This window comes from Anomaloglossus baeobatrachus, unplaced genomic scaffold (assembly GCF_048569485.1).
Source record: "Anomaloglossus baeobatrachus isolate aAnoBae1 unplaced genomic scaffold, aAnoBae1.hap1 Scaffold_91, whole genome shotgun sequence".
NCBI lineage: Eukaryota > Metazoa > Chordata > Amphibia > Anura > Aromobatidae > Anomaloglossus > Anomaloglossus baeobatrachus.
Window position 1 is genome coordinate 363,366 of NW_027445305.1, and position 13,668 is coordinate 377,033.

General features: G+C 47.9%; 1 pseudogene; it reads left to right on the forward strand.

The window, feature by feature from the left end:
- The first annotated feature begins 5,253 nt into the window (after positions 1 to 5,253).
- LOC142289197 (U2 spliceosomal RNA) lies at positions 5,254 to 5,461 on the forward strand (annotated as a pseudogene).
- The last annotated feature ends 8,207 nt before the right edge of the window (positions 5,462 to 13,668 follow it).

Genomic DNA, 13,668 nt, shown 5'->3' on the forward strand with positions numbered 1-13,668 from the left:
AAAACTTGTAAGTTAGCCAGGGGTGGTATAGTACATCTTTCATTGTATAAGTCTAAATTATTAACCAAACAAAATATATGCCACCGGCCGGGGCATTACATTAGACTGGTAAAACTAAATCAATGTGAATATTGTATCACCTCGAAGTTAATTGGTTATACAAAAGAATTTTATTCTCATTACTTTCATTTTTTATTTTATGTGGTCCTTGTTTTATGTGGTCCTTGGTTTTAGTAATAATCAGTGTATTGTATATTATCAAATACTCTGTCTTGAAACAAGGATAGCAAAAAAATTTTTATTTGTGGTCTATTAATAAAATTATAAAAACCCATCTAGCGCTGGTTTATTGTGGATTTTTACTTAAAATCCTTTACACAGTTTATTAAAGGCTACTTTACACACTGCGATATCGGTCCCGATATCGCTAGTGTGGATACCCGCCCCCATCTGTTGCGCGACACGGGCAAATCGCTGCCCATGCTGCACAACACCGACCAGACCCGTCACACATACTTACCTGCCCGGCGACGTCGCTGTGACCGGCGAACCGCCTCCTTTCTAAGGGGGCGGTCCGTGCGGCGTCACAGCGACGTCACTGAGCGACCGCCCAATAGCAGCGGAGGGGCGGAGATGAGTGGCCGGAACATCCCGCCCACCTCCTTCCTTCCTCATAGCGGCTGGGAGGCAGGTAAGGAGAGGTTCCTCGTTTCTGCGGTGTCACACGGAGCGATGTGTGCTGCCGCAGGAGCGACGAACTACATCGTTACTGCTGCAGTAACGATAATCGAGAATGGAGACCCATGTCACCGATGAGCGATTTTGCACGTTTTTGCAGCGATGCAAAATCGCTCATCGGTGTCACACGCAGCAACATCGCTAATGCGGCCGGATGTGCGTCACAAATTCCGTGACCCCAACGACTCCGCATTAGCGATGTCGCAGCGTGTAAAGCCCCCTTTAGTGGGAGTGGTGTACAGGGTCTTAGCAGTAAAGAGTATTCCATATTTCTGCCAGATACCCACAGAGATATTGAAATCTGAAAAAAGAGACTTCTGCTCATTGAAGGTAAGAACTGCTCACATAGCGTTCAACTCCACAGCAAACGAGTGCTCTAGCACTGGCATCTCAGCAGGGATATTCCCCTACTACACATGTGTGTCTGGGTCCCTGTGACAGTTTACAGGACATAACTCAGGGCACCTAGACAGAAGGCAGAGGGACTACTTTCTATTTCTGGTGTAGAGCTTAGTACAATATATATATATATACTATTACATGTGACACATGTACCTTGTATTACCATTATTCGCTGTATATGAACCCCTTTTCTCCGGGCATTATTTGTCTATAGCATTTTTCACGAACCTGAGGCAACTGAGAACCCTTCAGTGAAGGAATTCCACTAACCCTCACAATACCAACCAGGGGCCTCCCTGCAGTAACTCAGGTAGTTGTACCCATTCTCTTTCCGCATTCTATGTGTTCTTCTTCTTTCTTCTTTTTTTTCTTTTTTCTTCTTTTTATTTCTATCATGTAGTTCAGGGGTTTATAGATATATGTCCTGCATCTCATATTTCCTTTAGTGGTGCTTCTTACCCATTCTCATATCATTTACCCTAGTATTTCATGATCCTGAGGCGACTGAGAACCCTTTAATAAAGGAATCCTTTTTCACTTGAATTGTCAAGTGATACTTACCAGTGACTATCACGTAATGTTACAGGTAGTTGCATTTTCTTCCTCTTCTTTCTCTCCTTTCTTCTTTGTCACACGGTCCATTGTGTTATAGCCCACGTGTCATGATAACACTTGTAACATCTTTTCATTTAGATTCCACCTACAATTATTTACCGATTCCAGTTCTGAAATAGGCTTTCATGATCTACTCACTAGAATTCTCAAGTGTATAAGGTACTGAGACATATACATGTTCACACCATTATAAAGAACAAAGTATAAACATTGAGGTTTTTCTCACACCCATGTTCCTGTGTTCTTTGATATGATATGTGTTCATTTCCTTCACTATATAGGATTGCAAGTTTTCCATTTGTACCTTAATGGCAATGCCGCTATACAATTGAACACATATCATCCTGTTATCCATATAGGTGTGTATTTACCTGCTTGACTATTTTTGGTTGTTTGATCCAGAATGTTTCTCCAGATAGGTCATGTGGAAATTTTCTTTCCTCAGTACAAATGTTTTCACTATGGCTTTGGAAAAATTTTTTGTATGTGCATCATGGTCATTTGACCCATTGTACTCTCAAGTAGCAATATATTGTACTGTTATGTTGTACTATGTACTAATTACGTGTTTATATGGTTTTGTAACCCTTTATGATCTTAGATAACTTTATCCTTGATAAAGACCTAAAAACAAGGTCGAAACGTTGGATGAATTATCCTTTTGCACAAATAAAGAATTTTCAGCATTCCAAGAGTTCTTTTCTTACGTTATTGATCACTATAGTGTGCCAGAGCTATTTCTATTGAATTGACTCTTATTTTTTCTGAGCACCTGCTATATACACAGTGACCCAGACATATTCAAGTTTCATTCAGAAGGCAGAGGGAAGCCTTAGCAGCTGAGCCTATATCTTGGCTTGTGAGCATTAGAACAGGCCGGCGATTACAGGGTAACATGAAAAATGTCCAGCTTGCATTATGACTAGAACATGACAATATCCTTTTAAGTACTAACCTATGATGCGTTCCTAAGCAGTTGATGTTATATGTTCTACATTTCATTTTCTGCATACTTTACAAGTAGTAGAATTTGCTTTGATATAGGCAACTGGATTTTCACAATGAAAAGGCAAAGGATAACGCCCGAAAAAGACGCCATACATTATGTCAGTGCCATCACTGACAAACCTGGATTGACCATGAAATACATCAATCCCCTTAAAGGTGAGTTAAAACAAGTTTTAACTAAATTGCCTTAATATTGTCATGCATTAGAATGACTGTCTTAGGTAATGATAAATATTTTCTACAGGAAGAGGAGTGTTTGCTGAAACTGAAATCGAAAAAGGGAGTTTTGTTGCAGAATATCGAGGCGAGCTCACGTATGCACTTACGATGGTAGACAACTACTCGAGATTTATGGTTGTGGTACAAGTCAAAGATCTAATGGCCCATACTGCAGCGAAGGTCTTCCAAGCACACTTATGCAGACCTCATGGCTACTCAGAGAGAGTCCTCACAGATCAAGGCACAGCCTTTGAAGCGGAAATCTTCAAGGACTTCTGCAGCTTTTACCGATGCAGGAAGATGCGCACTACACCCTACCATGCTCAAACCAATGGTTATCAACCTGCTCAGGACTTTACCCCATATTCCAGATGTGGCCTTACAAGTGATTTATAGAGGGGTAACAATACGTTGGGATCACCGGATCTAATCTCCCTTTTTATACACCCTAAAATCTTGTTTGCTTTAGAATAAACAATAACATCATAAAGGTATAGCAGTACCGTTTCAAAGTTTCGGTGTCCCAAGCAGCATTCCATCAGCCTCTGGAAGGTTCCTGGCAAATTGCACAGCTCGAAGGGCATGCTTTTGAACTCGCAGAGACCCATCGGGGTGGCAAAGGCGGTCTTCTCCCGGTCTGCCTCAGCAACGGACACTTGCCAATAGCGACTAGTGAGATCAAGGGTAGAAAAATAATTTGCAGTTCTCAATGCAGCTAGCTATTCCTCAATACAGGGGAGTGGTGCTGTCCTTCTTCTTTAACAGGACCAACGGAGCTGCCCAGAGGCTACAACTGTCACGGATAACCCCAGCCTCCTTCATGTTGCTCAACATGTCCTTGGTACACTGGTAATGTGCAGGTAGTTTTGGCTTATATCTCTCTTTGATGGGTGGGTGTGCACTTGTGGGGATGTAGTGTTTGACCCCTTTTATTCTTCAAAAGTCTAGCGGATGTTTGCTGAAGACTTGCTCGTATTCTTGCACTAGCCTGTAGACCCCCTTCTTGTGATGTGAAGGTGTGGAGTCAGTGCCTACGTGTAATTCCTTACACCACTCCTCTGGCTGACTTGGTGAGCTGTCACTGAATGGGTGGGCTGAAGCAATGGTGGATGCTGCTGTTTGGATAGCATGTGTATCTACTGAGAACAGCTTATCAATGGTGGCAAATCGGAGCAGCTTAATCTCTTGCTCTCCGCAGTTCAACACTCTCATGGGCACTCTTCCCTTCCATATTAATGAATAAAACTATGATGTAAATAGCATATAGATACCCCACAAATGCAGATAAAAGTAGGTTATGGGAAAAGGGGGAATAGAGAAACAGGAAAATAGTGGAATAAAGTATACCTTCCAGGTGGGAGAGGAAATGGCAGCACAGCCAGTGGAGGTGAAGCAAGGGGAGCCTGCAACTAAAGAGTTGAGAGCGTTATCACATGGTGACTGAGCCTGATTGTAACGGGAGCATAGAGGTGCCGATCCTGTCTTACCTGCGTTGGTGTAGAAGTGGGTGTCCTGTGGTGGAGTCAGCTATGTGCAGTGGTGGCCGTGGGTTCTTTTATGTGCGACCGTAGTAATAGCTGCGCCCACTTCCTGTATGGGAGTGGAATGCAGTGAGGGTAATGGAACGCACGCCTGCGCATTTGTGTTTAACGTCGCGCATGTGCAGAACGGAGAAAAGGCTGCGCTCACTTCCTAATAAAAGGGAGTGAGACGCATCTGGGAAGGGAAGGGAAAAGATTAGGGTTTGGGGATGATGAAAGGGCTTTCTACGGGCAAGGATGGCAAAGGGTGGCAGTGACGGAAAGTCAGGCAGCCTGTCCTGTCCTGTCCTGTCCGTCCGTCTTTTTGTATCATGAATTGGAAAGACTGCAAGGTGGAGGGGAGGTGCTTGTGTCCAAAAGGAGGAGTTATTCAGATTCATTGCAGTGGGCGGCGGCTGCAAAAAGCACCATTCTTCTTGTTTTTGCTCTGCAAAACAGCCTTTTCAAGGGTTGGCTTGGGTGACAAAATGTCTTCTGTAGGCGTGGGTTTGTCTCCCTCTCCCTAAGATGTGTCCGGTATAGGCCAGGGTGCCACTCAAGGCCGTAACCAATTCGGGTTATAGCTTCTCGGCCTTTTGGCTAAGATCAAGTGTAGTTTCGGAGGACGCTACCTTGGTCGGTACTGGAAGGTGCCTGGGATTGCACGTCTGCCGGCCTTGAGGAAGTGTGTGCGCCTTCTGGTGACACATAGCCCTCTTGTGCCTGGACGGTTCCCAGGCAACGGGAGGCGATCACCTTTGTTATTTTGAAGTCCTACTGATAAACAGAAAAAAAAAAAAAATTAAATCTGTTCTTATCAGTTTAATATCTGATACGTCCCCTCTCTGGGGACCATATATTAAATGGATTTTTAGAACAAGGAGATGGAAAAAATCTTGCTCTGTCCACTCCACGCATTGACCTGGTATTGCAGTACCTCCAGGACCGGTGCACCCCTTCTTAACCCAGTTTCCAAAAGCAGAGCTCAATTCACCTGATTCAAATGAGCCCCATTAGTGAATTGAAAGAAAGCAAAAACTTTATATGCACCTCAATTTGGCCAATTCACTTTTCACACTTTCACCCTTTTTTTTATCTTTCACACCTTTTACTTGCTTTATTGATGCAAAAAGCTGTGCCAAATAGCAAACTCATCTCCACTCAACTTGACCAACTCTGCTATGTCCCGTGCAGTATCTTATTCTCAGTCTTATCTAGATCATTTGCAATTGAATAGAATAGATCCCTTTTGGCTGCTTATGACTGTGTAAAATATGTAGTTTTACTGGGCTGGGATGAGAGAATCCATTGAAGCATGGTGTAGGGATTGTGGTTCCTGTGTGCTAAGAAGAGAGGCTGGCACCAGCCAGAAAGCCCCATTGCAGCCAATAATCACTTAATAACTTTTTCAACTTGTCATCATATGGGAGGCCTTCCATTCCTTGTAGTAGTCTAGTTGCCCACCTTTGAACTGACTCTAACTTCTGAATGTCCTTTTTAAAATGTGGAGCCCAAAACTGGTTCCCATATTCCAGATGTAGCCTTACAAGTGATTTATAGAGGTGTAACAATACGTTGGGATCACGGGATCTAATCTCCCTTTTTATACACCCTAAAATCTTGTCCCAAGCAGCATTCCATCAGCCTCTGGAAGGTTCCTGGCGCATTGCACAGCTCGAAGGGCATGCTTTTGAACTCGCAGAGACCCATAGGGGTGGCGAAGGCGGTCTTCTCCCGGTCTGCCTCAGCAACGGACACTTGCCAATAGTGACTAGTGAGATCAAGGGTAGAAAAATAATTTGCAGTTCTCAATGCAGCTAGCGATTCCTCAATACGGGGAGTGGTGCCGTCCTTCTTTTTTAACAGGATCAACAGAGCTGCCCAAAGGCTACAACTGTCACGGATAACCCCAGCCGCCTTCATGTTGCTCAACATGTCCTTGGTACACTGGCAATGTGAAGGTGGTATTGGCTTATAGCTCTCTTTGATGGGTGGGTGTGCACCTGTGGGGATGTGGTGTTGGACCCCTTTTATTCCCCCAAAATCTAGCGGGCTTCCCACCGGTAACCCGCTCCCCAGCTTGGATGGATGCTGAGGGAGCCCCTTTTGCCCGCAGGCTCTGGCCCTGGGAACTGTAGCCTTGGCGGTGACTGTGCTTCCCTCTACGGTGTGAGCTGTTGCCTTCAATCGGGTCTTGACTGCTGGGAAACCCTGGAGGTTCCTGTCGCTAACGGATTTGACCGGTTTTACGGCGACTCCTAGCCTGGTCGGGGTCCGTAGGCCCTGCCGGATGGTGCTGGCTTCTCTTCACTCCCCGATCTGGTACCGGCGGGCCACCGCCCATCCCCGGTCCGTACGGTTCACTCCAATCAGCCTCTCCTGCAGAAGGTCACCACCGTCTGCCAACCTTGCTGAGTGCCCGGGCCACACACCCGGACACGGTCAGTCTCCTCTCCTCTTCACTTCTCTAACTCCAAAACTGATCTCTAATCTGACTCCTTTTCCCGCCTCCAGGACTGTGAACTCCTCGGTGGGTGGGATCAACCGCCTGGCCCACCCCCTGGTGTGGACATCAGCCCCTGGAGGAAGGCAACTAGGATTTGTGTTTAGCTTCGGTGTGCCTAGCCGGAGTGTAGAGTGTGTTGGTGTAGTACCTGTGACGACCTGGCTTGTCCAGGGCGCCACATTCCCCTATAGTAAAATGCAGACCGTCCGCGGGCTGCCCGTCCATCACCGGTTTTATTTTCACAACTGAAAAAGAATAAAACGGTAAAACATGTAAAAGCATCATAAACATTTTACAACGGTACAGCTTCCGCTCTTCTCCCACCCAAACAACCTGGCCCTGATGCTGCCCCTAAGAAGCGGGCAGCACCCCTTGACCCCAGTCCAGCACCAAGTTGCCCGAGCGGGTTCTGTCTCTTTCAGGGGGCCCACGTCCAAGGGGACCCCTGAACCCCCGGAGGATCGCCACCGGTTACGGTAGTGGCGGGCCTAGGCCATCCCTTTCCTCCAGGCCCATCCTCCCAAATCAGCCTCTCCGGAGGCGGTAACGGTGTCAAGCCAACAAACATTTTTATTTACATTGCACTAAGTTTGTGGTTGCCCTGCAAGTTCTCGGGCTTGTCCGTAAGCAGTTCCTTACGCAATGGTTGCACAGTCCCTACGGGGACAACAGTTGCCGGCAACGGCCGGTTTAATCACGGTTCATTCAGGTAAACTTCTTTGGTTGATCATCTTTACTTATCATTTAAAACTTTCAAACTGGTACACTCAACACATAAAGCCCCCCCCTTTTAAAGAGTAGTTTCCCTGTACCTAAGTGGGGGTCTACCTAGGTTGGGGCGAGTGGACCTTCGGGGTCCGGTGTCAGTGGTGACAGGCAGTGGGGCAGAGGGAACAGTCAGTTCCTCCTCCCTGCTATCATGTGGGGCAGGCGGAGGCGTAGGGGAGCTGGGTACAGGTACATCCCTGGGCACTGGCTCGCGGTTAACCGTTTCCATCATTTCTTCATCCACGGGTTGTGGGAACAGTATCACTGGAAGGATCACCGCACCGTTCTGTGTAGGCCAGTCTGCTGGAAAATCACCCATCATGGTGTGGATTACCTCTTTTTCCTTCTCCACTGGACTGGGAACTGGAGCCTCATCCGCTACTCTCAATGCTGGTGGGCACTTCTTCAGGTGGTCTCGGGAAACCGTGGCCAAAGTCCCCCCCTGGTCACGGCTGATCTGGTAGGCCTTCCCATTCTCCCATCCTGTGGGCTGGACTACATACGGGGTTTTTTCCCATTGATCATCCAGCTTGTGGGCCCTTCTTTTCCGCTTCAGCACTACATCCCCAGGTTGGAAGGAACCGGCAGGCGCCTTCTTGTTGAAGCACTGCTCCTGTTGTCCCCGACTCCGGCACAAGTTCTTTTCAACATACTCCTGGACCTGTCGGTACTGTGTCCTCCGCCGAGTGTCCCATTCAGCTGTCGACAGGAGTGCTTCTGAACCTTCCAAGCCCATTTCCAGATCCACTGGTAGCCGGCCGGGACGAGCTCTCATCAGGTATGCTGGAGTGCATTTCGTAGAGCTGGAAGGGATGTTGTTGTACATATCGACCAGGTCAGGTAGCTTCTCCAGCCACAGGTTCCGCTCTTCCAGTGGTAACGTCTTGAGGAGGCCCAGGACCAAGTGGTTCATCTTTTCACAAATGCCATTGGTTTGGGCGTGGTAAGGCGTGGTCCGGATTTTCTTGCAGCCGTACAACTGGCAGAATTCCTGGAATACCTCTGCTTCAAAGGCCGGACCCTGGTCGGTAAGCACCCTCTCCGGGTACCAATGCGGTCAACAGAAATAAGCCTGGAAAGCCTTAGCAGCGGTGCGGCCGGTTAAGTCCTTAACTGGGACAACCACCAGGAACCTCGAGTAGTGGTCTACGATGGTCAGAGCGTAGGTGTACCCACTTCGGCTGGGGGTGAGCTTTACATGGTCAAGGGCAACCAGCTCCAGCGGTTGGTGTGTAATGATCGGGTGTAGGGGTGCCTTCTGGCTGGCCTCGTCCTTCCTTCTCAATGCGCAAGGGCCACATTCTCGGCACCAGGCCTCCACAGATTCCCGCATTCCACTCCAATAGAACCGCTCTCTTAACAACATCTCTAGCTTCTTCCACCCGAAGTGCACTGCACCATCATGGTATGCTTGCAGGACGGTGGGCACGTTAGCCTGGGGAATCACCAGCTGGCGGATCTTCTCGTGAGTCTTTGGATTAATCAGCTCGCGATACAACTTCCCCTGGTGTAGGTATAGCCGGGTCCGTTCTTGCCACAGACGTTGGGCTTCGGCAGGGGCAGCAGGGTCTATCCCAGCAGAACCCTGTTCCACTAGAGTCTTGACCAGGCGGACAGCAGGTGCCTGGTCCTGAGCTTCCTGCCAGTCCTGTCGGGGCAGCGGATCCAGGTTCACCCGTTGTTGGTAGACGTGCACCTTCTCAGTGAATGGCCGGTGAAATGCAGGCAACTCGATCTCTTCGAGGTCATCATCCTCTGGCCCCTCTTCCGACAGGTGGGGCATCCGGGAGAGTGCATTGGCATTGACGTTGGTACGGCCGGCCCGGTACTTGATGGTGAAATCGTAGTTGGCTAACCTGGTCACCCACCGCTGCTTCAACGCGCCCAGCTTGGCCGTATCTAGATGGGTCAGCAGGTTATTGTCTGTGTACGCGGTGAACTTGGCTGCTGCCAGGTAATGGCGGAACCGCTCGGTGATAGCCCACACCAGTGCCAAGAGCTCAAGCTTGAAGGAGATGTAGTTCTCAGGGTTCCTCTCAGTCGGTCGGAGTTTTCGGCTAGCATAAGCTATTACCTTTTCCCTTCTGTCTTGGACCTGGGATAGAACAGCCCCCAAGCCCACATTGCTGGCGTCGGTGTAGAGGATGAATGGGCGGCTGTAGTCAGGGTACGGTAGGATTTCCTCTCCGGTCAGGGCTGTTCTCAGCTGGCGGAAGGATTCCTCATGCTTTTCTTCCCACACCAATGGGGCTACTAGGGATCTACCACCCTTGGTCTGTCCTACGAGGAGGTCTTGCATGGGGGCAGCCATCTTTGTGTACCCCTTAATGAAGCGACGGTAATATCCCACCAGGCCCAGAAACTGCCTCACTTCCCTCACTGTGGTCGGTCTCGGCCAGTCTTGGATGGCGGTGATCTTCTCGGGGTTGGGGGCGACACCTTCCGCACCAACCACATGTCCTAGGTACTGCACTCTGGGTTTCAGCAGATGACACTTTGAGGGCTTCAACTTCATCCCATACTTGGCAAGGGACGCGAACACCTCGGCTAGGTGCTCCAGGTGGGCTTCATACGTCTGTGAGTACACAATCACATCATCCAAGTACAGCAAAACGGTTCCATAGGCAGTCTTCTCTCGGTCTTCCGGTGCCACGGCCACCTGCCAGTACCCGCTGGTGAGGTCAAGGGTGGAGAAGTAGTTAGCGGTTCTCAGCGAGGCCAGGGACTCTTTGATGCGGGGCAGAGGGTAAGCATCCTTATGCGTTATCTGGTTAATCTTCCGGTAATCCACACACATCCGCATGGTGCCATCCTTCTTCTTAACCAGCACCAACGGAGCGGCCCAGGGACTACAGCTGTCCCTAATAACCCCTGCCTCCTTCATGTTCCTCAACATGTCTTTGGCGCATTGGTAGTGCGCAGGGGGAATAGGCCTGTATCTCTCTTTAATAGGGGAGTGTGTACCGGTAGGGATGTGGTGTTGAACCCCTTTAATCTGCCCAAAATCTAGAGGGTGCTTGCTAAAAACCCGCTCATACTCCTGTACCACCCGGTATACCCCTTCCTTGTGGTGTATGGGGGTATCATCAGTGCCGACATGTAGCTCTCGATACCACTCGCCTAACTCCCCCAGGGATGAGTGGGAACCGGCAGCAGGCGGTGTGACCGGGGGAACGGCTTCATGGATCGTGTGGGGATCTAGAGTGAGCAATTTGGCAAGGGTAGCGTACCGGGTGGTGCATGAATGCACACATATTGGTTTTATAATCTTATTGTATTACTTTATATTCTTATTTCACTTGTGCATATCTCCACCATAATCCTGGCTAAGAAATATAGCTTTTTTTGGGGTACACAGGTAGTAAGGTCTTCTTTCTATTTCTTTAGGGGTGATATAGCCTGGTGGAACTCTAGACCTCTAACATTATATATGCACCCTTTTTCTTTATGGTTCTTGGACACCTTATAACATTCTTCCATACATATATATCTTTCTCATAAATTATAAATAATTAGGCATTTTTATATATTTTATTTACATTTTCATAAATAACTTTTTACAAAGCATGGGGGACATTCTCACATACATATAATTTTCATGTACGCATTCTGAAAATTTACGCATAAACCGTACACACTCCTTTTTGTAACAATTTCTATAACTCATTCGCTGAACTCTCATCCCGGATATTCATTCTTACACCGAATTTCCTGTTATAACACAACATTCATGATTTTTATTCAATTTATTTTTATTTTTTAGGTTTATTAGTAGTGATGAGCGAGTACTAAAAAGCTCGGGTGCTCGAAGCTCGGGCCGAGCCTCCCAAGATACTCGTGTACTCGGCCCGAGCACCGAGCCCAATGTTATCCTATGGGAGACCCGAGTATTTTTGTGAAATGACCACTGGCAGCATGTAGAAACCCTAAAAATGGCACAAAAGTCTCCGAAGAGTGCTCAAATGACATGGCAACAGCATGGGGAAGACCCCTTGAAGCATTTATCACTCAAAAGTCACAGCTGTGAATAATTTTGTCCGCGTTTTACGCCATTTTTACGGACTCACCAGAAAACCTTCCAAAGTAACACCAAAATGATTTTTCATAGCGGAAATGTTAAGGGCACATACCCAATAGTGAGATAGAGCTAATGTATGTTACTTTTTGAGATCAATACATGAAAGATTTTACGTAAAACATTGTGTGGCACTCCGATGTCCCTGAGAAGAGACGTACATAAAGGCCTCTGAGTCTAATGTGCCCATTTTGAGGAACTGAGTCTTTGTAGTATTTTCCTTTGCCAGGGCAGTCCAAAATTGTGAGGTTCACCAATGCCCCTGCATACAGACGTGCATGATGGCCTGTAAACCTGAAGTGCCCATTGTAAGGAAGTGGGTCTATTGTAGTATAGCCCTTAGGCAGGGCAGCCAAAAATTGGGAGGCTCCACGTTGTCCCTGGATAGAGACGTGCATGAGGGCCTCAAAACATTAAGTGTCCAGTGTCAGGAAGTGGGTGTATTATAGTATAGCCCTTAGGCAGGGCAGCCAAAAATTGGGAGGCTCCACGTTGTCCCTGGATAGAGACGTGCATGAGGGCCTGTAAACCTGAAGTGCCCATTGGAAGGAAGTGGGTCTTTTGTAGTATAGCCCTTTGGCAGGGCAGCCAAAAATTGGGAGGCTCCACGTTGTCCCTGGATAGAGACGTGCATGAGGGCCTGTAAACCTGAAGTGCCCATTGGAAGGAAGTGGGTCTTTTGTAGTATAGCCCTTTGGCAGGGCAGCCAAATATTGGGAGGCTCCACGTTGTCCCTGGATAGAGACATGCATGAGGGCCTCAAAACATTAAGTGTCCATTGTCAGGAAGTGGGTGTATTATAGTATAGCCCTTAGGCAGGGCAGCCAAAAATTGGGAGGCTCCACGTTGTCCCTGGATAGAGACGTGCATGAGGGCCTGTAAACCTGAAGTGCCCATTGGAAGGAAGTGGGTCTTTTGTAGTATAGCCCTTTGGCAGGGCAGCCAAAAATTGGGAGGCTCCACGTTGTCCCTGGATAGAGACGTGCATGAGGGCCTCAAAACATTAAGTGTCCATTGTCAGGAAGTGGGTGTATTATAGTATAGCCCTTTGGCAGGGCAGCCAAAAATTGGGAGGCTCCACGTTGTCCCTGGATAGAGACGTGCATGAGGGCCTCAAAACATTAAGTGTCCATTGTCAGGAAGTGGGTGTATTATAGTATAGCCCTTAGGCAGGGCAGCCAAAAATTGTGAGGCTCCACGTTGTCCCTGGATAGAGACGTGCATGAGGGCCTCAAAACATTAAGTGTCCATTGTCAGGAAGTGGGTCTTTTGTAGTATAGCCCTTTGGCAGGGCAGCCAAAAATTGGGAGGCTCCACGTTGTCCCTGGATAGAGACGTGCATGAGGGCCTCAAAACATTAAGTGTCCATTGTCAGGAAGTGGGTGTATTATAGTATAGCCCTTAGGCAGGGCCGCCAAAAATTGGGAGGCTCCACGTTGTCCCTGGATAGAGACGTGCATGAGGGCCTCAAAACATTAAGTGTCCATTGTCAGGAAGTGGGTCTTTTGTAGTATAGCCCTTTGGCAGGGCAGCCAAAAATTGGGAGGCTCCACGTTGTCCCTGGATAGAGACGTGCATGAGGGCCTCAAAACATTAAGTGTCCATTGTCAGGAAGTGGGTGTATTATAGTATAGCCCTTTGGCAGGGCAGCCAAAAATTGGGAGGCTCCACGTTGTCCCTGCATAGAGACGTGCATGAGGGCCTCAAAACATTGTTCCCATTGCAAAGGAGCGGGTCTCCTGTCGTTGTAATGTCCATTCTGCAAAGAATGGGCGAAAAAATTTACCACTGGGGGTATACCTGAAACAAAGGCCTAA